The following is a 25221-nucleotide window of genomic DNA, read 5'->3' on the forward strand; positions in this document are numbered from 1 at the left end:
GAGAGGTGGTTCCGGAATGCCTGGCATGTGATTCTGGAGTGTCTGCCGAGTGGTTCTGGCGTAGCCGGCAGTTGATTTTGGCGTGTCCAGTATGTGGTTCTGGGGAGTGGATCAGCTGGTTCCGGCATACTCGGCAGGTGGTACCGGCGTGTCCGGAACATGGTTCTGGCAAGTCTGAGAGGTGGTTCCGTCACGCCCGACAGGTGATTCCGTAGCGTCCGCCAAGTGTTTCTGGCGTATCTGGCAGGTTATTTTGGCATGTCCGACAGGTGTTTCTTGCGAGTCGAGCAGGTGGCTCAGGCATGCTCAGCTGGTGCTTCCTGCGTCTCTGGCACGTGGTTCTGGTGTGTCTGACAGCTGGTTCTGGCATTTCCGGCAGATGATTCCGGAGTGTCCACCAAGTCGTTCTGGTATACCTGGCAGGTGATTTTGGCGTGTCTGGAAGGTGGTTCGGGCTAGTTGAGCAGGTGGTTCCGGCGTGCTCGGCAGGTGGTTCAGGCGGGTCTGGCAGGTGGTTTCGGCCTTTTCGGGGTGTGGTTCCAGCATCTCAGGCACATGGTTCTGGCACGTCTGAGAGGTGGGTCCGGCCGGCCCGACAGTTGTTTCCAAGGTGTCCGCCAAGTGGTTCTGGCATAGCTGGCAGGTGATGTTGGCGTGACCGGCAGGTGGTTCCAGCCAGCCCGGCAGGTGATTCCGAAGAGTTCACCAAATGTTTGTGGCGTAGCCGGCAGGTGATTTTGGCGTGTCCAGCAGGTGGTTTTGGCGAGTCGAGCAGGTGGTTCTGGCGTGCTCGGCAGGTGCTTCCGGTGTCATTGGCATGTGGTTCCGGCATGTCTGAGAGGTCGTTCTGCCATGCCCGGCAGGTGATTCCGGAGTGTTCGCCAAGTGGTTCTGGCGTACCCGGCAGGTGATTTTGGCATGGCCGAAAGGTGAATCTTGCGAGTCGAGCAGGTGGCTCAGGCATGCTCAGCTGGTGCTTCCGGCGTCTCTGGCACGTGGTTCTGGTGTGTCTGAGAGCTGGTTCTGGCATGTCCGGCTGATGATTCCGGAGTGTCCACCAAATGGTTCTGGTATACCTCGCAGGTGTTTTTGGCGTGTCAGGAAGTTGGTTCAGGCTAGTTGAGCAGGTGGATCAGGCGTACTCGCCAGGGGGTTCAGGCGGGTCTGGCACGTGGTTTCGGTCTGTTCGGGGAGTGGTTCCGGCATTCTCAGGCACATGGTTCTGGCACGTCTGAGAGGTGGTTGCGGCCGGCAGGACAGGTGATTCCGGAGTGTCCGCCAAGTGGTTCTGGTGTAGCTGAAAGGTGATGTTGGCGTGACCGGCAGGTGGTTCCAGCCAGCCCCGCAGGTGATTCCGGAGTGTCTGCCGAGTGGTTCTGGCGTAGCCGGCAGGTGATTTTGGAGTGTCCAGCAGGTGGTTCTGGGGAGTGGATAATGTGGTTCCGGCATACTCGGCAGGTGGTACCAGCGTGTCCGGAACATGGTTCCGGCAAGTCTGAGAGGTGGTTCCGGCACGCCCGGCAGGTGATTCCGTAGCGTCCGCCAAGTGTTTCTGGCGTACCCGGCGGTGATTTTCGCCTTTCCGACAGGTGTATCTTGCGAGTTGAGCAGGTGCCTGTGGCATGCTCAGCTGGTTCTTCCGGCGTCTCTGGCACATGTTTCTGGTGTGTCTGAGAGCTGGTTCTGGCATCTCCGGCAGATGATTCCGGAGTGTCCACCAAGTGGTTCTTTTATACCTGGCAGGTGATTTTGGCGTGTCAGGAAGTTGGTTCCGGCTAGTTGAGCAGGTGGATCAGCCGTGCTCGCCAGGGGGTTCAGGCGGGTCTGGCAGGTTGTTTCGGTCTGTTCGGGGAGTGGTTCCGGCATCTCAGGCACATGGTTCTGGCACGTCTGAGAGGTGGTTCCGGCCGGCCCGACAGGTGTTTCCATGGTGTCCGCCAAGTCATTCCGGCGTAGCTAGCATCTGATGTTGGCGTGACCGGCAGGTGGTTCCAGCAAGCCCGGCAGGTGATTCCGAAGAGTTCACCAAATGGTTGTGGCGTAGCCGGCAGGTGGTTTTGGCGAGTCAAGAAGGTGGTTCTGGCGTGCTCGGCAGGTGCTTCCGGTGTCATTGGCATGTGGTTCCGGCATGTCTGAGAGGTGGTTCCGGCATGCCCGGCAGGTGGTTGCGGAGTGTCTGCCGAGTGGTTCTGGAGCCAGCCCGGCAGGTGATTCTGAAGAGTTCACCAAATCGTTGTGGCATAGCCGGCAGGTGATTTTGGCGTGACAGGAAGGTGGTTCCGGGTAGTTGAGCAGGTGGATCAGGCCTGCTCGCCAGGGTGTTCAGGCGGGTCTGGCAGGTGGTTTCGGTCTGTTCTGGGAGTGGTTCCGGCATCTGAGGCACATGGATCTGGCACGTCTGAGAGGTGGTTCCGGCCGGCCGGAGATGTGTTTCCGGAGTGTCCGCCAAGTGGTTCTGGCCTAGCTGAAAGGTGATGTTGGCGTGACCGGCAGGTGGTTCCAGCCAGCCCGGCAGGTGATTCCGGAGTGTCTGCCGTGTGGTTCTGTCGTAGCTGGCAGGTGATTTTGGCATGTCCAGCACTTGGTTCCGGCGAGCTCGGCAGGTGGTAGCAGCGTGTCCGGAACATGGTTCTGGCACGTCTGTGAGATGGTTCCGGCATGCCCGGCAGGTGATTCCGGAGTGTCCGGCATGTGGTTCTGGCACCTCTGAGAGGCGGTTCCGGCATGCCCGGCAGGTGATTCCGGAGTGTCCGGCATGTGGTTCTGGCACCTCTGAGAGGTGGTTCCGGAATGCCCGGCAGGTGATTCCGAAGAGTTCACCAAATGGCTGTGGCGTAGCCGGCAGGCGATTTTGGCGTGTCCAGCAGGTGGTTTTGGCGAGTCGAGCAGGTGGTTCTGGCGTGCTCGGCAGGTGCTTCCGGTGACGTTGGCATGTGGTTCCGGCATGTCTGAGAGGTGGTTCCGCCATGCCCGGCAGGTGATTCCGGAGTGTTTGCCAATTGGTTCTGGCGTAGCCGGCAGGTGATTTTGCATGTCCGGCAATGGTTCCGGCGAGTCGAGCCGGTGGTTCCGGCATGTCCGGCAGGTGGATCCGGCATGCCCGGCAGGTCATTCTGGAGTGTCCGGCATGTGGTTCTGGCACCTCTGAGAGGTGGTTCCGGCATGCCCGGCAGGTGATTCCGGAGTGTTCGCCAAGTGGTTCTGGCATAGCCGGCAGGTGATTTTGCATGTCCGGCAATGGTTCCGGCGAGTCGAGCCGGTGGTTCCGGCATGTCCGGCAGGTGGTTCCGGCATGCCCGGCAGGTGATTCCGGAGTGTCCGGCATGTGGTTCTGGCACCTCTGAGAGGTGGTTCCGGCATGCCCGGCAGGTGATACCGGAGTGTTCGCCAAGTGGTTTTGGCGTAGCCGGCAGGTGATTTTGCATGTCTGGCAATGGTTCCGGCGAGTCGAGCCGGTGGTTCCGGAATGTCCGGCAGGTGGTTCCGGCATGTCCGGCAGATGGTTCCGACATGTCCAGCACGTGGTTCCAGCATGCCCAGGAGATGATTCCGAAGTGTCCGGCATGTGGTTCTGGCAGCTCTGAGAGGTGGTTCCGGAATGCCTGGCCTGTGATTCCGGAGTGTCTGCCGAGTGGTTCTGGCGTAGCCGGCAGTTGATTTTGGCGTGTCCACTAGGTGGTTCTGGGGAGTGGATCAGCTGGTTCCGGCATACTCGGCAGGTGGTACCGGCGTGTCCGGAACATGGTTCTGGCAAGTCTGAGAGGAGGTTCCGGCACGCCCGACAGGTGATTCCGGAGCGTCCGCCAAGTGTTTCTGGCGTACCCGGCAGGTGATTTTGGCATGGCCGAAAGGTGTATCTTGCGAGTCGAGCAGGTGGCTCAGGCATGCTCAGCTGGTGCTTCCGGCGTCTCTGGCACGTGGTTCTGGTGTGTCTGAGAGCTGGTTCTGGCATGTCCGGCAGATGATTCCGGAGTGTCCACCAAATGGTTCTGGTATACCTCGCAGGTGATTTTGGCATGTCAGGAAGTTGGTTCAGGCTAGTTGAGCAGGTGGATGAAGCGTGCTCGCCACGGGGTTCAGGCGGGTCTGGCAGGTGGTTTCGGTCTGTTCGGGGAGTGTTTCCGGCATCTCAGGCACATGGTTCTGGCACGTCTGAGAGGTGGTTCCGGCCAGACTGACAGGTCTTTCCATGGTGTCCGCCAAGTGGTTCTGGCATAGCTGGCAGGTGATGTTGGCGTGACCGGCAGGTGGTTCCAGCCAGCCCGGCAGGTGATTTCGAAGAGTTCACCAAATGGTTGTGGCGTATCCGGCCGGTGATTTTGGCGTGTCCAGCAGGTGGTTTTGGCGAGTCGAGCAGGTGGTTGTGGCGTGCTCGGCAGGTGCTTCCGGTGTCATTGGGATGTGGTTCCGGCATGTCTGAGAGGTGGTTCCGGAGTGTCTGCCGAGTGGTTCTGGAGCCAGCCCGGCAGGTGATTCCGAAGAGTTCACCAAATGGTTGTGGCGTAGCCGGCACGTGATTTTGGCCTGTCAGGAAGGTGGCTCCGGCTAGTTGAGCAGGTGGATCAGGCGTGCTCGCCAGGGGGTTCAGGCGGGTCTGGCAGGTGGTTTCGGTCTGTTCGGGGAGTGGTTCAAGCATCTCAGGCACATGGTTATGGCACGTCTGAGAGGTGGTTCCGGCCGGCCGGAGAGGTGTTTCCGGAGTGTCCGCCAAGTGGTCTGGCGTAGCTGAAAGGTGATGTTGGCGTGACCAGCAGGTGGTTCCAGCCAGCCCGGCAGGTGATTCCGGAGTGTCTGCCGTGTGGTTCTGGCGTAGCCGGCAGGTGATTTTGGCGTGTCCAGCAGGTGGTTCCGGCGAGCTCGGCAAGTGGTAGCAGCGTTACCGTAACATGGTTCTGGCACGTCTGAGAGATGTTTCCGGCATGCCAGGCAGGTGATTCCGGAGTGTCCGGCATGTGGTTCTGGCACCTCTGAGAGGTGGTTCCGGCATGCCTGGCAGGTGGTTCCGGAGTGTCTGCCGAGTGGTTCTGGCGTAGTCGGCAGGTGATTCTGGCGTGTCCAGCAGGTGGTTCTGGGGAGTGGTACAGGTGGTTTCGGCATACTCGGCAGGTGGTACCGGCGTGTCCGGAACATGGTTCTGGCAAGTCTTAGAGGCGGATTCGGCATGCCCGACAGGTGATTCCGGAGTGTTCGCCAAGTGGTTCTGGTGTAGCCGGCAGGTCATTTTGCATGTCCGGCGGTGGTTCCGGCGATTCGAGCCGGTGGTTCCGGCGTGTCCGGCAGGTGGTTTTGGCGTGACCGGCACGAGGGTCTGGCACGTCTGAGAGTTGGTTCCGGCATGCCCGACAGATGATTCCGGAGTGTCCGCCACGTGGTTCTGGCATACCCGGCAGGTGATTTTGGCGTGTCTGCCAGGTGTTTCTTGCAAGTCGAGCATTTGGCTCAGGCATGCTCAGCAGGTGCTTCCGGCGTGTCTGGCACGTGGTTCTGGTGTGTCTGAGAGCTGGTTCTGGCATGTCCGGCAGATGATTCCGGAGTGTCCACCAAGTGGTTGTGGCATACCCGGCAGGTGATTTTAGCGTGTCAGGTAGGTGGTTCGAGCGAGTCGAGTATGTGGTTCCGGCATGCTCGCCAGGTGGTTCAGGCGGTTCTGGCAGGTGGTTTCGGTCTGTTCGGGGAGTGGTTCCGGCATCTCAGGCACATGGTTCTGGCACGTCTGATAGGTGGTTCCGGCCGGCCCGACACGTGTTTCCATGGTGTCCGCCAAGTGGTTCTGGCATAGCCGGCAGGTGATGTTGGCGTGACCGGCAGGTGGTTCCAGCCAGCCCGGCAGGTGATTCCGTAGTGTTCACCAAATGGTTGTGGCGTACCCGGAAGGTGATTTTGGCCTGTCCAGCAGGTGGTTTTCTCGAGTCGAACAGGTGGTTCTGGCGTGCTCGGCAGGTGCATCCGGTGTCATTGGCAAGTGGTTCCGGCATGTCTGAGAGGTGGTTCCGCCATGCCCGGCAGGTGATTCCGGAGTGTTCCCCAAGTGGTTCTGGCATAGCCGGCAGGTGATTTTCCATGTCCGGCAATGGTTCCGGCGAGTCGAGCCGGTGGTTCCGGCATGTCCGGAGGGGTTTCGGGCATGCCCGGCAGGTGATTCCGGAGTGTCCGGCATGTGGTTGTGGCACCTCTGAGAGGTGGTTCCGGCATGCCCGGCAGGTGATACCGGAGTGTTCGCCAAGTGGTTCTGGCGTAGCCGGCAGGTGATATTGCATGTCCGGCAATGGTTCTGGCGAGTCGAGCCAGTGGTTCTGGAATGTCCGGCAGGTGGTTCCGGCATGTCCAGCAGGTGGATCCGGCACGCCCGACAGGTGGTACCGGCGTGTCCGGAACTTGGTTCTGGCAAGTCTGAGAGGTGGTTCCGGCATGCCCGACAGGTGATTCCGGAGTGTCTGCCCAGTGGTTCTGGCGTAGCCGGCAGTTGATTTTGGCGTGTCCACTAGGTGGTTCTGGGGAGTGGATCAGCTGGTTCCGGCACACTCGGCAGGTTGTACCGGGGTGTCCAGAACATGGTTCTGGCAAGTCTGAGAGGTGGTTCCGGCACGCCCGACAGGTGATTCCGGAGCGTCCGCCAAGTGTTTCTGGCGTACCCGGCAGGTGATTTTGGCATGTCCGACAGGTGTTTCTTGCGAGTCGAGCAGGTGGCTCCAGCATGCTCAGCTGGTGCTTCCGGCGTCTCTGGCACGTGGTTCTGGTGTGTCTGAGAGCTGGTTCTGGCATGTCCGGCAGATGATTCCGGAGTGTCCACCAAGTGGTTCTGGTATACCTGGCAGGTGATTTTGGCGTGTCAGGAAGATGGTTCCGGCTAGTTGAGCAGGTGGATCAGGCGTACTCGCCAGGGGGTTCAGGCGGGTCTGGCACGTGGTTTCGGTCTGTTCGGGGAGTGGTTCCGGCATTCTCAGGCACATGGTTCTGGCACGTCTGAGAGGTGGTTGCGGCCGGCAGGACAGGTGATTCCGGAGTGTCCGCCAAGTGGTTCTGGTGTAGCTGAAAGGTGATGTTGGCGTGACCGGCAGGTGGTTCCAGCCAGCCCCGCAGGTGATTCCGGAGTGTCTGCCGAGTGGTTCTGGCGTAGCCGTCAGGTGATTTTGGAGTGTCCAGCAGGTGGTTCCGGCGAGCTCGGCAGGTGGTACCGGCGTGTCCGGAACATGGTTCTGGCACCTCTGAGAGATGGTTCCGGCATGCCCGGCTGGTGATTCCGGAGTGTCCGGCATGTGGTTCTGGCACCTCTGAGAGGTGGTTCCGGCATGCCCGGCGGGTGGTTCCGGAGTGTCAGCCGAGTGGTTCTGGCGTAGTCGGCAGATGATTCTGGCGTGTCCAGCAGGTGGTTCTGGGGAGTGGATAATGTGGTTCCGGCATACTCGGCAGGTGTTACCGGCGTGTCCGGAACATGGTTCCGGCAAGTCTGAGAGGTGGTTCAGGCACGCCCGGCAGGTGATTCCGGAGCGTCCGCCAAGTGTTTCTGGCGTACCCGGCGGTGATTTTCGCCTGTCCGACAGGTGTATCTTGCGAGTTGAGCAGGTGCCTGTGGCATGCTCAGCTGGTGCTTCCGGCGTGTCTGACACGTGGTTCTGGTGTGTCTGAGAGCTGGTTCTGGCATTTCCGGCAGATGATTCCGGAGTGTCCACCAAGTGGTTGTGGCATACCCGGCAGGTGATTTTAGCGTGTCAGATAGGTGGTTCCAGCGAGTCGAGTAGGTGGTTCCGGCGTGCTCGGCAGGTGGTTCAGGCGGGTCTGGCAGGTGGTTTCGGTCTGATCGGGTTGTGGTTCCGGCATCTCAGGCACATGGTTCTGGCACGTCTGATAGGTGGTTCCGGCCGGCCCGACAGGTGTTTCCATGGTGTCCGCCAAGTGGTTCTGGCATAGCTGGCAGGTGATTTTGGCGTGACCGGCAGGTGTTTCCAGCCAGCCCGGCAGGTGATTCCGAAGAGTTCACCAAATGGTTGTGCCATAGCCGGCAGGTGATTTTGGCGTGTCCAGCAGGTGGTTTTGGCGAGTCGAGCAGGTGGTTCTGGCGTGCTCGGCAGGTGCTTCCGGTGTCATTGGCATGTGGTTCCGGCATGTCTGAAAGGTGGTTCCGTCATGCCCGACAGGTGATTCCGTAGCGTCCGCCAAGTGTTTCTGGCGTACCTGGCAGGTTATTTTGGCATGTCCGACAGGTGTTTCTTGCGAGTCGAGCAGGTGGCTCAGGCATGCTCAGCTGGTGCTTCCTGCGTCTCTGGCACGTGGTTCTGGTGTGTCTGACAGCTGGTTCTGGCATTTCCGGCAGATGATTCCGGAGTGTCCACCAAGTGGTTCTTGTATACCTGGCAGGTGATTTTGGCGTGTCAGGAGGTTGGTTCCAGCTATTTTAGCAGGTGGATACGGCGTGCTTGCCAGGGGCTTCAGGCGGGTCTGGCAGGTGGTTTCGCTCTGTTCGGGGAGTGGTTCCGGCATCTCAGGCTCATGGTTCTGGCACGTCTGAGAGGTGGTTCCGGCCGGCCCGACAGGTGTTTGCATGGTGTCCGCCATTGGTTCTGGCATAGCTGGCAGGTGATGTTGGCGTGACCGGCAGGTGGTTCCAGCAAGCCCGGCAGGTGATTCCGAAGAGTTCACCAAATGGTTGTGGCGTAGCCGGCAGGTGATTTTGGCTTGTCCAGCAGGTGGTTTTGGCGAGTCGAGCAGGTGGTTCTGGCGTGCTCGGCAGGTGCTTCCGGTGTCATTGGCATGTGGTTCCGGCATGTCTGAGAGGTGGTTCCGGCATGCCCGGCAGGTGGTTCCGGAGTGTCTGCCGAGTGGTTCTGGAGCCAGCCCGGCAGGTGATTCCGAAGAGTTCACCAAATGGTTGTGGCATAGCCGGCAGGTTATTTTGGCGTGTCAGGAAGGTGGTTCCGGCTAGTTGAGCAGGTGGATCCGGCGTGCTCACCAGGAGGTTCAGGCGGGTCTGGCAGATGGTTTCGGTCTGTTCGGGGAGTGGTTCCGGCATCTCAGGCACATCGTTCTGGCACGTCTGTGAGATGGTTCCGGCATGCCCGGCAGGTGATTCCGGAGTGTCCGGCATGTGGTTCTGGCACCTCTGAGAGGTGGTTCCGGAATGCCTGGCATGTGATTCTGGAGTGTCTGCCGAGTGGTTCTGGCGTAGCCGGCAGTTGATTTTGGCGTGTCCAGTATGTGGTTCTGGGGAGTGGATCAGCTGGTTCCGGCATACTCGGCAGGTGGTACCGGCGTGTCCGGAACATGGTTCTGGCAAGTCTGAGAGGTGGTTCCGTCACGCCCGACAGGTGATTCCGTAGCGTCCGCCAAGTGTTTCTGGCGTATCTGGCAGGTTATTTTGGCATGTCCGACAGGTGTTTCTTGCGAGTCGAGCAGGTGGCTCAGGCATGCTCAGCTGGTGCTTCCTGCGTCTCTGGCACGTGGTTCTGGTGTGTCTGACAGCTGGTTCTGGCATTTCCGGCAGATGATTCCGGAGTGTCCACCAAGTCGTTCTGGTATACCTGGCAGGTGATTTTGGCGTGTCTGGAAGGTGGTTCGGGCTAGTTGAGCAGGTGGTTCCGGCGTGCTCGGCAGGTGGTTCAGGCGGGTCTGGCAGGTGGTTTCGGCCTTTTCGGGGTGTGGTTCCAGCATCTCAGGCACATGGTTCTGGCACGTCTGAGAGGTGGGTCCGGCCGGCCCGACAGTTGTTTCCAAGGTGTCCGCCAAGTGGTTCTGGCATAGCTGGCAGGTGATGTTGGCGTGACCGGCAGGTGGTTCCAGCCAGCCCGGCAGGTGATTCCGAAGAGTTCACCAAATGTTTGTGGCGTAGCCGGCAGGTGATTTTGGCGTGTCCAGCAGGTGGTTTTGGCGAGTCGAGCAGGTGGTTCTGGCGTGCTCGGCAGGTGCTTCCGGTGTCATTGGCATGTGGTTCCGGCATGTCTGAGAGGTCGTTCTGCCATGCCCGGCAGGTGATTCCGGAGTGTTCGCCAAGTGGTTCTGGCGTACCCGGCAGGTGATTTTGGCATGGCCGAAAGGTGAATCTTGCGAGTCGAGCAGGTGGCTCAGGCATGCTCAGCTGGTGCTTCCGGCGTCTCTGGCACGTGGTTCTGGTGTGTCTGAGAGCTGGTTCTGGCATGTCCGGCTGATGATTCCGGAGTGTCCACCAAATGGTTCTGGTATACCTCGCAGGTGTTTTTGGCGTGTCAGGAAGTTGGTTCAGGCTAGTTGAGCAGGTGGATCAGGCGTACTCGCCAGGGGGTTCAGGCGGGTCTGGCACGTGGTTTCGGTCTGTTCGGGGAGTGGTTCCGGCATTCTCAGGCACATGGTTCTGGCACGTCTGAGAGGTGGTTGCGGCCGGCAGGACAGGTGATTCCGGAGTGTCCGCCAAGTGGTTCTGGTGTAGCTGAAAGGTGATGTTGGCGTGACCGGCAGGTGGTTCCAGCCAGCCCCGCAGGTGATTCCGGAGTGTCTGCCGAGTGGTTCTGGCGTAGCCGGCAGGTGATTTTGGAGTGTCCAGCAGGTGGTTCTGGGGAGTGGATAATGTGGTTCCGGCATACTCGGCAGGTGGTACCAGCGTGTCCGGAACATGGTTCCGGCAAGTCTGAGAGGTGGTTCCGGCACGCCCGGCAGGTGATTCCGTAGCGTCCGCCAAGTGTTTCTGGCGTACCCGGCGGTGATTTTCGCCTTTCCGACAGGTGTATCTTGCGAGTTGAGCAGGTGCCTGTGGCATGCTCAGCTGGTTCTTCCGGCGTCTCTGGCACATGTTTCTGGTGTGTCTGAGAGCTGGTTCTGGCATCTCCGGCAGATGATTCCGGAGTGTCCACCAAGTGGTTCTTTTATACCTGGCAGGTGATTTTGGCGTGTCAGGAAGTTGGTTCCGGCTAGTTGAGCAGGTGGATCAGCCGTGCTCGCCAGGGGGTTCAGGCGGGTCTGGCAGGTTGTTTCGGTCTGTTCGGGGAGTGGTTCCGGCATCTCAGGCACATGGTTCTGGCACGTCTGAGAGGTGGTTCCGGCCGGCCCGACAGGTGTTTCCATGGTGTCCGCCAAGTCATTCCGGCGTAGCTAGCATCTGATGTTGGCGTGACCGGCAGGTGGTTCCAGCAAGCCCGGCAGGTGATTCCGAAGAGTTCACCAAATGGTTGTGGCGTAGCCGGCAGGTGGTTTTGGCGAGTCAAGAAGGTGGTTCTGGCGTGCTCGGCAGGTGCTTCCGGTGTCATTGGCATGTGGTTCCGGCATGTCTGAGAGGTGGTTCCGGCATGCCCGGCAGGTGGTTGCGGAGTGTCTGCCGAGTGGTTCTGGAGCCAGCCCGGCAGGTGATTCTGAAGAGTTCACCAAATCGTTGTGGCATAGCCGGCAGGTGATTTTGGCGTGACAGGAAGGTGGTTCCGGGTAGTTGAGCAGGTGGATCAGGCCTGCTCGCCAGGGTGTTCAGGCGGGTCTGGCAGGTGGTTTCGGTCTGTTCTGGGAGTGGTTCCGGCATCTGAGGCACATGGATCTGGCACGTCTGAGAGGTGGTTCCGGCCGGCCGGAGATGTGTTTCCGGAGTGTCCGCCAAGTGGTTCTGGCCTAGCTGAAAGGTGATGTTGGCGTGACCGGCAGGTGGTTCCAGCCAGCCCGGCAGGTGATTCCGGAGTGTCTGCCGTGTGGTTCTGTCGTAGCTGGCAGGTGATTTTGGCATGTCCAGCACTTGGTTCCGGCGAGCTCGGCAGGTGGTAGCAGCGTGTCCGGAACATGGTTCTGGCACGTCTGTGAGATGGTTCCGGCATGCCCGGCAGGTGATTCCGGAGTGTCCGGCATGTGGTTCTGGCACCTCTGAGAGGCGGTTCCGGCATGCCCGGCAGGTGATTCCGGAGTGTCCGGCATGTGGTTCTGGCACCTCTGAGAGGTGGTTCCGGAATGCCCGGCAGGTGATTCCGAAGAGTTCACCAAATGGCTGTGGCGTAGCCGGCAGGCGATTTTGGCGTGTCCAGCAGGTGGTTTTGGCGAGTCGAGCAGGTGGTTCTGGCGTGCTCGGCAGGTGCTTCCGGTGACGTTGGCATGTGGTTCCGGCATGTCTGAGAGGTGGTTCCGCCATGCCCGGCAGGTGATTCCGGAGTGTTTGCCAATTGGTTCTGGCGTAGCCGGCAGGTGATTTTGCATGTCCGGCAATGGTTCCGGCGAGTCGAGCCGGTGGTTCCGGCATGTCCGGCAGGTGGATCCGGCATGCCCGGCAGGTCATTCTGGAGTGTCCGGCATGTGGTTCTGGCACCTCTGAGAGGTGGTTCCGGCATGCCCGGCAGGTGATACCGGAGTCTCCGGCATTTGGTTCTGGCACCTCTGAGAGGTGGTTCCAGAATGCCTGGCATGTGATTCCGGAGTGTCTGCCGAGTGGTTCTGGCATAGCCGGCAGGTGATTTTGTCGTGTCCAGAAGGTGGTTTTGGCGAGTCGAGTAGGTTGTTCTGGCGTGCTGGGCAGGTGCTTCCGGTGTCATTGTCATGGGGTTCCGGCATGTCAGAGAGGTGGTTCCGCCATGCTCGGCAGGTGATTCCGGAGTGTTCGCCAAGTGCTTCTGGCGTAGCCGGCAGGTGATTTTGCATGTCCGGCGGTGGTTCCGGCGAGTCAAGCCGGTGGGTGCCGCAGGTCCGGCAGGTGTTTCCGGAGTGTCTGCCGAATGGTTCTGGCGTAGTCGGCAGGTGATTCTGGCGTGTCCAGCAGGTGGTTCTGTGGAGTGGATCAGGTGGTTCCGGCGTACTCGGCAGGTGGTACCGGCGTGTCCGGAACATGGTTCTGGCAAGTCTGAGAGGTGGTTCCGGCATGCCCGGCAGGTGATTCCGGAGTGTTCGCCAAGGGGTTCTGGCGTAGCTTGCAGGTCATTTTGCATGTCCGGCGGTGGTTCCGGCGAGTCAAGCCGGTGGTTCCGGCGTGTCCGGCAGGTGTTTCCGGTCTGTCAGGCAGGTGGTTCTGGCGTGTCCGGCACGAGGTTCTGGCACGTCTGAGAGTTGGTTCCGGCATGCCCGACAGGTGATTCCGGAGAGTCCGCCACGTGGTTCTGGCGTACCCAGCAGGTGATTTTGGCGTGTCTGGCATGTGTTTCTTTCAAGTCGAGCATGTGGCTCAGGCGTTATCAGCAGGTGCTTCCGGCGTGTCCGGCACGTGGTTCTGGTGTGTCAGAGGGCTGGTTCTGGCATTTCTGGCAGATGATTCCGGAGTGTCCACCAAGTGGTTCTGGTAGACCTGGCAGGTGTTTTTGGCGTGTCTGGAAGGTGGTTCCGGCTAGTTGAGCAGGTGGATCAGGCGTGCTCGCCAGGGGGTTCAGGCGGGTCTGGCAGGTTGTTTCGGTCAGTTCGGGGTGTGGTTCCGGCATCTCAGGCACATGGTTCTGGCATGTCTGAGAGGTGGTTCAGGCCGGCCGGAGAGGTGTTTCCGGAGTGTCCGCCAAGTGGTTCTGGCGTAGCTGAAAGGTGATGTTGGCGTGACCAGCAGGTGGTTCCAGCCAGCCCGGCAGGTGATTCCGGAGTGTCTGCCGTGTGGTTCTGGCGTAGCTGGCAGGTGATTTTGGCGTGTCCAGCAGGTGGTTCCGGCGAGCTCGGCAGGTGGTAGCAGCGTGTCCGTAACATGGTTCTGGCACGTCTGAGAGATGGTTCCGGCATGCCAGGCAGGTGATTCCGGAGTGTCTGGCATGTGGTTCTGGCACCTCTGAGAGGTTGTTCCGGCATGCCTGGCAGGTGGTTCCGGAGTGTCTGCCGAGTGGTTCTGGCGTAGTCGGCAGGTGATTCTGGCGTGTCCAGCAGGTGGTTCTGGGGAGTGGATCAGGTGGTTTCGGCATACTCGGCAGGTGGTATCGTCGTTTCCGGAACATGGTTCTGGCAAGTCTGAGAGGCGGTTCCGGCATGCCCGACAGGTGATTCCGGAGTGTTCGCCAAGTGGTTCTGGCGTAGCCGGCAGGTGATTTTGCATGTCCGGCAATGGTTCCGGCGAGTCGAGCCGGTGGTTCCGGCAAGTCCGGCAGGTAATTCCGGCCTGTCCAGCAGGTGGTTCCGGCATGCCTGGCAGGTGATACCGGAGTGTCCGGCATTTGGTTCTGGCACCTCTGAGAGGTGGTTCCGGAATGCCTGGCATGTGATTCCGGAGTGTCTGCCGAGTGGTTCTGGCGTAGCTGAAAGGTGATGTTGGTGAGACCGGCAGGCGGTTCCAGCCAGCCCCGCAGGTGATTCTGGAGTGTCTGCCGAGTGGTTCTGGCGTAGCCGGAAGGTGATTTTGGCGTGTCCAGCAGGTGGTTCCGGCGAGCTCGGCATGTGGTACCGGCGTGTCCGCAACATGGTTCTGGCACGTCTGAGAGATGGTTCCGGCATGCCCGGCAGGTGATTCCGGAGTGTCCGGCATGTGGTTCTGGCACCTCTGAGAGGTGGTTCCGGCATGCCCGGCACGTGGTTCCGGAGAGTCTGCCGAGTGGTTCTGGCGTAGTCGGCAGGTGATTCTGGCGTGTCCAGCAGGTGGTTCTGGGGAGTGGATCAGGTGGTTCCAGCATACTCGGCAGGTGGTACCGTCGTGTCCGGAACATGGTTCTGGCAAGTCTGAGAGGCGGTTCCGGCATGCCCGACAGGTGATTCCGGAGTGTTCGCCAAGTGGTTCTGGCGTAGCCGGCAGGTCATTTTGCATGTCCGGCGGTGGTTCCGGCGAGTCGAGCCGGTGGTTCCGGCGTGTCCGGCAGGTGGTTCTGGCGTGACCGGCACGAGGTTCTGGCACGTCTGAGAGTTGGTTCCGGCATGCCCGACAGGTGATTCCGGAGTGTCCGCCACGTGGTTCTGGCGTACCCGGCAGGTGATTTTGGCGTGTCTGGCAGGTGTTTCTGGCAAGTCGAGCATTTGTCTCAGGCATGATCAGTATGTGCATCCGGCGTGTCTGGCACGTGGTTCTGGTGTGTCTGAGAGCTGGTTCTGGCATGTCCGGCAGATGATTCCGGAGTGTCCACCAAGTGGTTGTGGCATAACCGACAGGTGATTTTAGCGTGTCAGGTAGGTGGTTCCGGTGAGTCGAGTAGGTGGTTCCGGCTGGCTCGTCAGGTGGTTCAGGCGGGTCTGGCAGGTGGTTTCGGTCTTTTCGCGGTGTGGTTCCAGCATCTCAGGCACATGGTTCTTGCACGTCACATAGGTGGTTCCGGCCGGCCCGACAGGTGTTTCCATGGTGTCCGCCAAGTGGTTCTGGCATAGCTGGCAGGTGATGTTGGCGTGACCGGCAGGTGGTTCCAGCCAGCCTGGCAGGTGATTCCGAAGTGTTCACCAAATGGTTGTGGCGTAGCCGGAAGGTGATTTTGGCGTGTCCAGAAGGTGGTTTTGGCGAGTCGAGCAGGTGATTCTGGCGTGCTCGGCAGGTGCTTCCGGTGTCATTGGCATGTGGTTCCGGCACGTCTGAGAGGTGCTTCCACCATGCCCGGACGGTGATTCCGGAGTGTTCCCCAAGTGGATCTGGCGTAGCCGGCAGGTGATTTTGCATGTCCGGCAATGGTTCCGGCGAGTCGAGCCGGTGGTTCCGGCAAGTCTGGCAGGTGATTCCGGCATGTCCAGCAGGTGGTTCCGGCATGCCAGGCAGGTGATACCGGAGTGTCCGGCATTTGGTTCTGGCACCTCTGAGAGGTGGTTCCGGAATGCCTGGCATGTGATTCCCGAGTGTCTGCCGAGTGGTTCTGGCGTAGCCGGCAGTTGATTTTGGCGTCTCCACTATGTGGTTCTGGGGAGTGGATCAGCTGGTTCCGGCATACTCGGCAGGTGGTACCGGAGTGTCCAGAACATGGTTCTGGCAAGTCTGAGAGGTGGTTCCGGCACGCCTCACAGGTGATTCTGGAGCGTCCGCCAAGTGTTTCTGGCGTACCCGGCAGGTGATTTTGGCATGTCCGACAGGTGTTTCTTGCGAGTCGAGCAGGTGGCTCAGGCATGCTCAGCTGGTGCTTCCGGCCTCTCTGGCACGTGTTTCTGGTGTGTCTGAGAGCTGGTTCTGGCATGTCCGGCAGATGATTCCGGAGTGTCCACCAAGTGGTTCTGGTATACCTGGCAGGTGATTTTGGCGTGTCAGGAAGTCGGTTCCGGCTAGTTGAGCAGGTGGATCAGGCGTGCTCGCCAGGGGGTTCAGGAGGGTCTGCCAGGTGGTTTCGGTCTGTTCGGGGAGTGGTTCCGGCATCTCAGGCACATGGTTCTGGCATGTCAGAGAGGTGGTTGCAGCCGGCCCGACAGGTGATTCCGGAGTGTCCGCCAAGTGGTTCTGGCGTAGCTGAAAGGTGATGTTGGCGTGACCGGCAGGTGGTTCCAGCCAGCCCGGCAGGTGATTCCGGAGTGTCTGCCGTGTGGTTCTGTCGTAGCCTGCAGGTGATTTTGGCGTGTCCAGCAGGTGGTTCCGGCGATCTCGGCAGGTGGTACCGGCGTGTCCGGAACATGGTTCGGGCACGTCTGAGAGATGTCGGCCGGCCCGACAGGTGTTTCCATGGTGTCCGCCAAGTGGTTCTGGCATAGCTGGCAGGTGATGTTGGCGTGACCGGCAGGTGGTTCCAGCCAGCCCGGCAGGTGATTCCGAAGAGTTCACCAAATGTTTGTGGCGTAGCCGGCAGGTGATTTTGGCGTGTCCAGCAGGTGGTTTTGGCGAGTCGAGCAGGTGGTTCTGGCGTGTTCGGCAGGTGCTTCCGGTGTCATTGGCATGTGGTTCCGGCATGTCTGAGAGGTGGTTCCGCCATGCCCGACAGGTGATTCCGGAGTGTCCGGCATGTGGTTCTGGCACCTCTGAGAAGTGGTTCCGGCATTCCCGGCAGGTGATACCGGAGTGTCCGGCATTTGGTTCTGGCACCTGTGAGAGGTGGTTCCGGAATGCCCGGCATGTGATTCCGGAGTGTCTGCCGAGTGGTTCTGGTGTAGCCGGCAGGTGATTTTGGAGTGTCCAGCAGGTGGTTCCGGCGAGCTCGGGAGGTGGTTCCGGCATGTCGGGAAAATGGTTCTGGCACGTCTGAGAGATGGTTCCGGCATGCCCGGCAGGTGATTCCGGAGTGTCCGGCATGTGGTTCTGGCACCTCTGAGAGGTGGTTCCGGCATGCCCGGCAGTTGGTTATGGAGTGTCTGCCAAGTGGTTCTGGCGTAGCCGTCAGGTCATTTTACATGTCCGGTGGTGGTTCCGGCGAGTCGAGCCGGTGGTTCCGGCGTGTCCAGCAGGTGTTTCCGGACTGTCCGGCAGGTGGTTCTGGCGTGACCGGCACGAGGTTCTGGCACGTCTGAGAGTTGGTTCCGGCATGCCCGACAGGTGATTCCGGAGTGTCCGCCACGTGGTTCTGGCGTACCCGGCAGATGATTTTGGCGTGTCTGGCAGGCGTTTCTTGCAAGTCGAGCATTTGGCTCAGGCATGCTCAGCTGGTGCTTCCGGCGTGTCCGGCACGTGGTTCTGGTGTGTCTGAGAGCTGGTTCTGGCATGTCCGGCAGATGATTCCGGAGTGTCCACCAAGTGGTTGTGGCATACCCGGCAGGTGATTTTAGCGTGTCTGGAAGGTGGTTACGGCTAGTTGAGCAGATGGATCAGGCGTGCTCGCCAGGGGGTTCAGGCGGGTCTGGCAGGTAGTTTCGGTCTGTTCGGGGTGTGTTTCCGGCATCTCAGGCACATGGTTCTGGCACGTCTGAGATGTGGTTCCGGCCGGCCCTACAGGTGATTCCGGAGTGTCCGCCTAGTGGTTCCGGCGTAGCTGAAAGGTGATGTTGGCGTGACCGACAGGTGGTTCCAGCCAGCCCGGCAGGTGATTCCGGAGTGTCTGCTGAATGGTTCTGGCATAGCCGGCAGGTGATTTTGGCGTGTCCAGAAGATGGATCCGGCGAGCTCGGCAGGTGGTACCGGCGTGTCCGGAACATGGTTCTGGCACCTCTGAGAGGTGGTTCCGGCATGCCCGGCAGGTGGTTCCGGAGTGTCTGCCGAGTTGTTCTGGCGTTGCCGGCATGTGATTCTGGGGTGTCCAGCAAGTGGTTCTGGGGAGTGGAGCAGCTGGTTCCGGCATACTCGGCAGGTGGTACCGGTGGTTCTGGCAAGTCTGAGAGGTGGTTCCGGCATGCCCGACAGGTGATTCCGTAGTGTTCGCCAAGTGGTTCTGGCATAGCCGGCAGGTCATTTTGCATGTCCGGCTGTGGTTCCGGCGAGTCGAGCCTGTCGTTCCGGCGTAGCCGGCAGTTGATTTTGGCGTCTCCACTAGGTGGTTCTTGGGAGTGGATCAGCTGGTTCCGGCATACTCGGCAGGTGGTACTGGCGTGTCCAGAACATGGTGCTGGCAAGTCTGAGAGGTGGTTCTGGCACGCCCGACAGGTGATTCCGGAGCGTCCGCCAAGTGTTTCTGGCGTACCCGGCAGGTGATTTTGGCATGTCCGACAGGTGTTTCTTGCGAGTCGAGCAGGTGGCTCAGGCATGCTCAGCTGGTGCTTCCGGCGTCTCTGGCACGTGGTTCTGGTGTGTCTGAGAGCTGGTTCTGGCATGTCCGGCAGAGTATTCCGGAGTGTCCACCAAGTGGTTCTGGTATACCTGGCAGGTGATTTTGGCGTGTCAGGAAGGTGGTTCCGGCTAGTTAAGCAGGTGGATCAGGCGTGCTCGCCAGGGGGTTCAGGTGGGTCTGGCAGGTGGTTTCGGTCTGTTCGGGGAGTGGTTCCGGCATCTCAGGCACATGGTTCTGGCACGTCAGATAGGTGGTTCCGGCCGGCCCGACAGGTGTTTCCGGAGTGTCCGCCAAGTGGTTCTGGCGTAGGTGAAAGGTGATGTTGGCCTGACCAGCAGGTGGTTCCAGCCAGCCCGGCAGGTGATTCGGGAGTGTCTGCCGAGTGGTTCTGTCGTAGCCGGCAGGTGATTTTGGCGTGTCCAGCAGATGGTTTTGGCGAGTCGAGCAGGTGGTTCTGGCGCGCTCGGCAGGTGCTTCCGGTGTCATTGGCATGTGGTTCCGGCATGTTTGAGAGGTGGTTCCGCCATGCCCGGAGGGTGATTCCGGAGTGTTCGCCAAGTGGTTCTGGCGTAGCCAGCAGGTGATTTTGCATGTCCCGCAATGGTTCCGGCGAGTCGAGCCGGTGGTTCCGGCATTTCCAGGAGGTGGTTCCGGCATGCCCGGCAGGTGATTCCGGAGTGTCCGGCATGTGGTTCTGGCACCTCTGAGAGGTGGTTCCGGCATGCCCGGCAGGTGATTCCGGAGTGTTCGCCAAGTGTTTCTGGCGTAGCCGGCAGGTGATTTGGCATGTCCGGCAATGTTTCCGGCGAGTCGAGCCGGTGGTTCCGGAATGTCCGGCAGGTGGTTACGGCATGTCCGGCAGGTGGTTCCGGCATGTCCAGCACGTGGTTCCAGCATGCCCGGCAGGTGATTCAGGAGTGTCCGGCATGTGGTTCTGGCACCTCTGAGAGATGGTTCCGGCATGCCCGTCAGTTGGTTACGGAGTGTCTGCCGAGTGGTTCTGGAGTAGCCGGCAGGTGATTCTGGCGTACCCAGCAGGTGGTTCTGGGGAGTGGATCAGGTGGTTCCGGCATACTCGGCAGGTGGTACCTGCATGTCCGGAACATGGTTCTCGCCAGTCTGAGAGGTGGTTCCGGCATGCCCGACAGGTGATTCCGGAGTGTTCGCCAAGTGGTTCTGGCGTAGCCGGCAGGTCATTTCGCATGTCCGGCGGTGGTTCCGGCGAGTCGAGCCGGTGGTTGCGGCGTATCCAGCAGGTGTTTCAGGTCTGTCCGGCAGGTGGTTCTGGCGTGACCGGCGCGAGGTTCTGGCACGTCTGAGAGTTGTTTCTGGCATGCCCGACAGGTGATTCTGGAGTGTCCGCCACGTGGTTCTGGCGTACCCGGCAGGTGATTTTAGCGTGTCAGGTAGGTGGTTCCAGCGAGGTGAGTAGGTGGTTCCAGCGTGCTCGGCAGGTGGTTCAGGCGGGTCTGGCAGGTGGTTTCGGACTTTTCGGGGTGTGGTTCCGGCATCTCAGGCACATGGGTCTGGCACGTCTGATAGGTGGTTCCGGCCGGCCCGACTGGTGTTTCCATGGTGCCTGCCAAGTGGTTCTGGCATAGCTGGCAGGTGATGTTGGCGTGACCGGCAGGTGGTTCCAACCAGCCCGGCAGGTGATTCCGAAGAGTTCACCAAATGTTGTGGCGTAGCCGGCAGGTGATTTTTGCGTGTCCAGCAGGTGGTTTTGGCGAGTCGAGCAGGTGGTTCTGGCGTGCTCGGCAGGTGCTTCCGGTGTCATTGGCATGTGGTTCCGGCATGTCTGAGAGGTGGTTCAGCCATGACCGGCAGGTGATTCCGGAGTGTTCGCCAAGTGCTTCTGGCGTAGCCGGCAGGTGATTTTGCATGTCCGGCAATGGTTCCGGCGAGTCGAGCCGGTGGTTCCGGCATGTCCGGCAGGTGGTTCCGGCATGGCCGGCAGGTGATTCCGGAGTTTCCGGCATGTGGTTCTGGCACCTCTGAGAGGTGGTTCCGGCATGCCCGGCAGGTGATACCGGAGTGACTGCCATTTGGTTCTGGCACCTCTGAGAGGTGGTTCCGGAATTCCTCGCATGTGATTCCGGAGTGTCTGCCGAGTGGTTCTGGCGTTGCCGGCAGTTGATTTTGGCGTGTCCACTAGGTGGTTCTGGGGAGTGGATCAGCTGGTTCCGGCTTACTCGGCAGGTTGTACCGGCGTGTCCAGAACATGGTTCTGGCAAGTCTGAGAGGTGGTTCCGGCACGCCCGACAGGTGATTCCGGAGCGTCCGCCAAGTGTTTCTGGCATACCCGGCATGTGATTTTGGCATGTCCGACAGGTGTTTCTTGCGAGTCGAGCAGGTGGCTCAGGCATGCTCAGCTGGTGCTTCTGGCGTCTCTGGCACGTGGTTCTGGTGTGTCTGAGAGCTGGTTCTGGCATGTCCGGCAGATGATTCCGGAGTGTCCACCAAGTGGTTCTGGTATACATGGCAGGTGATTTTGGCGTGTCAGGAAGTTGGTTCCGGCTAGCTGAGCAGGTGGATCAGGCGTGCTCGCCAGGGGGTTCAGGCGGGTCTGGCAGGTGGTTTCGGTCTGTTCCGGGAGTGGTTCCGGCATCTCAGTCCCATGGTTCTGGCACGTCTGAGAGGGGGTTCCGGACGGCCTGATAGGTGTTTCCGGAGTGTCCGCCAAGTGGTTCTGGCGTAGCTGAAAGGTGATGTTGGCGTGACCAGCAGGTGGTTCCAGCCAGCCTGGCAGGTGATTCCGGAGTGTCTGCCGTGTGGTTCTGGTGTAGCTGGCAGGTGATTTTGGCGTGTCCAGCAGGTGGTTCCGGCGAGCTCGGCAGGTGGTACCGGCGTGTCCGGAACATGGTTCTGGCATATCTGAGAGATGGTTCCGGCATGCCCGGCAGCTGATTCCGGAGTATCCGGCATGTGGTTCTGGCACCTCTGAGAGGTGGTTCCAGCATGCCCGGCAGGTGGTACCGGAGTGTCTGCCGAGTGGTTCTGGCGTAGTCGGCAGGTGATTCTGGCGTGTCCAGCAGGTGGTTCTGGGGAGTGGATCAGGTGTTTCCGGCATACTCTGCAGGTGGTACCGTTTTGTCCAGACATGGTTCTGGCAAGTCTGAGAGGTGGTTCTGGCATGCCCGACAGGTGATTCCGGAGTGTTCGCCAAGTGGTTCTGGCGTAGCCGGCAGGTCATTTTGCATGTCCGGCGGTGGTTCCGGCAAGTCGAGCCGGTGGTTCCGGCGTGTCCAGCAGGTGTTTCCAGTTTGTCCGGCAGGTGGTTCTGGCGTGTCCGCCACGAGGTTCTGGCAGGTCTGAGAGTTGGTTCCGGCATGCCCGAAAGGTGATTCCGGAGTGTCCGCCACGTGGTTCTGGCGTACCCGGCAGGTGATTTTGGCGTGTCTGGCACGTGGTTCTGGTGTGTCTGAGAGCTGGTTCTGGCATGTCCGGCAGATGATTCCGGAGTGTCCACCAAGTGGTTGTGGCATACCCGGCAGGTGATTTTAGCGTGTCAGTTAGGTGCTTCTGGCGAGTCGAGTAGGTGGTTCCGGCGTGCTCGGTAGGTGGTTCAGGCGGGTCTGGCAGGTGGTTTCGGTCTGTTAGGGGTGGGGTTCCGGGATCTCAGGAACATGGTTCTGGCACGTCTGAGAGGTGGTTCCGGCCGGCCCGACAGGTGTTTCCATGGTGTCCGCCAAGTGGTTCTGGCATAGCTGGCAGGTGATGTTGGCGTGACCGGCAGGTGGTTCCAGCCAGCCGGGCACGTGATTCCGAAGAGTTCACCAAATGGTTGTGGCGTAGCCGGCAGGTGATTTTGGCGTGTCCAGCAGGTGGTTTTGGCGAGTCGAGCAGGTGGTTCTGGCGTGCTCGGCAGGTGCTTCCGGTGTCATTGTCATGTGGTTCCGGCATTTCTGAGAGGTGGTTGCGCCATGCCCGGCAGGTGTTTAGGGAGTGTTCGCCAACTGGTTCTGGCGTAGCCGGCAGGTCATTTTGCATGGCCGGCGGTGGTTCCAGCGAGTCGAGCCGGTGGTTCCGGCATGTCCGGCAGGCGATTCCGGCATGTCCAGCAGGTGGTTCCGGCATGCCCGGCAGGTGATTCCGGAGTGTCCGGCACGTGGTTCTAGCACCTCTGAGAAGTGGTTCCGGAATGCTTGGCATGTGATTCCGGAGTGTCTGCCAAGTGGTTGTGGCGTAGCCGGCAGTTGATTTTGGCGTGTCCACTAGGTTGTTCTGGGGAGTGGATCAGCTGGTTCTGGCATACTCGGCAGGTGGTACCGGCGTGTCCAGAACATAGTTCTGGCAAGTCTGAGAGGTGGTTCCGGCACGCCCGACAGTTGATTCCGGAGCGTCCGCCAAGTGTTTCTGGCGTACCCGGCAGGTGATTTTGGCCTGTCCGACAGGTGTATCTTGCGAGTCGAGCAGGTGGCTCAGGCATGCTCAGCTGGTGCTTCCGGCGTCTCTGGCACGTGGTTCTGGTGTGTCTGAGAGCTGGTTCTGGCATGTCCGGCAGATGATTCCGGAGTGTCCACCAAATGGTTCTGGTATACCTCGCAGGTGATTTTGGCGTGTCAGGAAGTTGGTTCCGGCAAGTTGAGCAGGTGGATCAGGCGTGCTCGCCAGGGGGTTCAGGCGGGTCTGGCAGGTGGTTTCGGTCTGTTCGGGGAGTGGTTCCGGCATCTCAGGCACATGGTTCTGGCACGTCTGAGAGGTGGTTGCGGCCGGCCCGACAGGTGTTTCCGGAGTGTCCGCCAAGTGGTTCTGGCGTAGCTGAAAGGTGATGTTGGCGTGACTGGCAGGTGGTTCCAGCCAGCCCGGCAGGTGATTCCGGAGTGTCTGCCGTGTGGTTCTGGCGTAGCAGGCAGATGATTTTGGCGTTTCCAGTAGGTGGTTCTGGCGAGCTCGGCAGGTGGTAGCAGCATGTCCGGAACATGGTTCTGGCACGTCGGAGACATGGTTCCGGCATGCCCGGCAGGTGATTCCTGAGTGTCCGGCATGTGGTTCTGGCACCTCTGAGAGGTGGTTCCGGCATGCCCGGCAGGTGGTTCCGGAGTGTCTGCCGAGTGGTTCTGGCGTAGTCGGCAGGTGATTTTGCCGTGTCCAGCAGGTGGTTCTGGGGAGTGGATCAGGTGGTTCCGGCATACTCTGCAGGTGGTACCGGCGTGTCCGGAATATGGTTCTGGCAAGTCTGAGAGGTGGTTCCGGCATGGCCGACAGGTGATTCCGGAGTGTTCGCCAAGTGGTTCTGGCATAGCCGGCAGGTCATTTTGCATGTTCGGCGGTGGTTCCGGCGTGTCGAGCCGGTGGTTCCGGCGTGTCCGGCAGGTGGATCTGGCGTGACCTGCACGAGGTTCTGGCACGTCTGAGAGTTGGTTCCGGCATGCCCGACAGGTGATTCCGGAGTGTCCGCCACGTGGTTCTGGCGTACCCGGCAGGTGATTTTGGTGTGTCTGGCAGGTGTTGATTGCAAGTCGAGCATTTGGCTCAGGCATGCTCAGCAGGTGCTTCCGGCGTGTCTGGCACGTGGTTCTGGTCTGTCTGAGATCTGGTTCTGGCATGTCCGGCTGATGATTCCGGAGTGTCCACCAAGTGGTTGTGGCATACCCGGCAGGTGATTTTAGCATGTCAGGTAGGTGGTTCCAGCGAGTCGAGTAGGTGGTTCCGGTGTGCTCGGCAGGTGTTTCAGGCGGGTCTGGCAGGTGGTTTCGGTCTGTTCGGGGTGTGGTTCCAGCATCTCAGGCACATGGTTCTGGCACGTCAGATAGGTGGTTCCGGCCGGCCCGACAGGTGTTTCCATGGTGTCCGCCAAGTGGTTCTGGCATAGCTGGCAGGTGATGTTGGCGTGACCGGCAGCTGGTTCCAGCCAGCCCGGCAGGTGATTCCGAAGTGTTCACCAAATGGTTGTGGCGTAGCCGGAAGGTGATTTTGGCGTGTCCAGAAGGTGGTTTTGGCGAGTCGAGCAGGTGATTCTGGCGTGCTCGGCAGGTGCTTCCGGTGTCATTGCCATGTGGTTCCGGCATGTCTGAGAGGTGGTTCCGCCATGCCCGGCAGGTGATTCCGAAGTGTCCGGCATTTGGTTCTGGCACCTCTGAGAGGTGGTTCCGGAATGCCTGGCATGTGATTCCGGAGTGTCTGCCGAGTGGTTCTGGCGTAGCCAGCAGTTGATTTTGGCGTGTCCACTAGGTGGTTCTGGGGACTGGATCAGCTGGTTCCGGCATACTCGGCAGGTGGTACCGGAGCGTCCAGAACATGGTTCTGGCAAGTCTGAGAGGTGGTTCCGGCACGCCCGACAGGTGATTCCGGAGCGTCCGCCAAGTGTTTCTGGCGTACCCGGCAGGTGATTTTGGCATGTCCGACAGGTGTTTCTTGCGTGTCGAGCAGGTGGCTCAGGCATGCTCAGCTGGTGCTTCCGGCGTCTCTGGCACGAGGTTCTGGTGTGTCTGAGAGATGGTTCTGGCATGTCGGGCAGATGATTCCGGAGTGTCCACCAAGTGGTTCTGGTATACCTGGCAGGTGATTTTGGCGTGTCAGGAAGGTGGTTCCGGCTAGTTGAGCAGGTGGATCAGGCGTGCTCGCCAGGGGGTTCAGGCGGGTCTGGCAGGTGGTTTCGGTCTGTTCGGGGAGTGGTTCCGGCATCTCAGGCACATGGTTCTGGCATGTCAGAGAGGTGGTTGCGGCCGGCCCGACAGGTGTTTCCGGAGTGTCCGCCAAGTGGTTCTGGCGTAGCTGAAAGGTGATGTTGGCGTGACCGGCAGGTGGTTCCAGCCAGCCCCGCAGGTGATTCCGGAGTGTCTGCCGAGTGGTTCTGGCGTAG

The sequence above is a fragment of the Equus caballus genome, unplaced genomic scaffold (genome assembly GCF_041296265.1).
Source record: "Equus caballus isolate H_3958 breed thoroughbred unplaced genomic scaffold, TB-T2T haplotype2-0000437, whole genome shotgun sequence".
In the NCBI taxonomy this organism is placed as follows: Eukaryota; Metazoa; Chordata; class Mammalia; order Perissodactyla; family Equidae; genus Equus; species Equus caballus.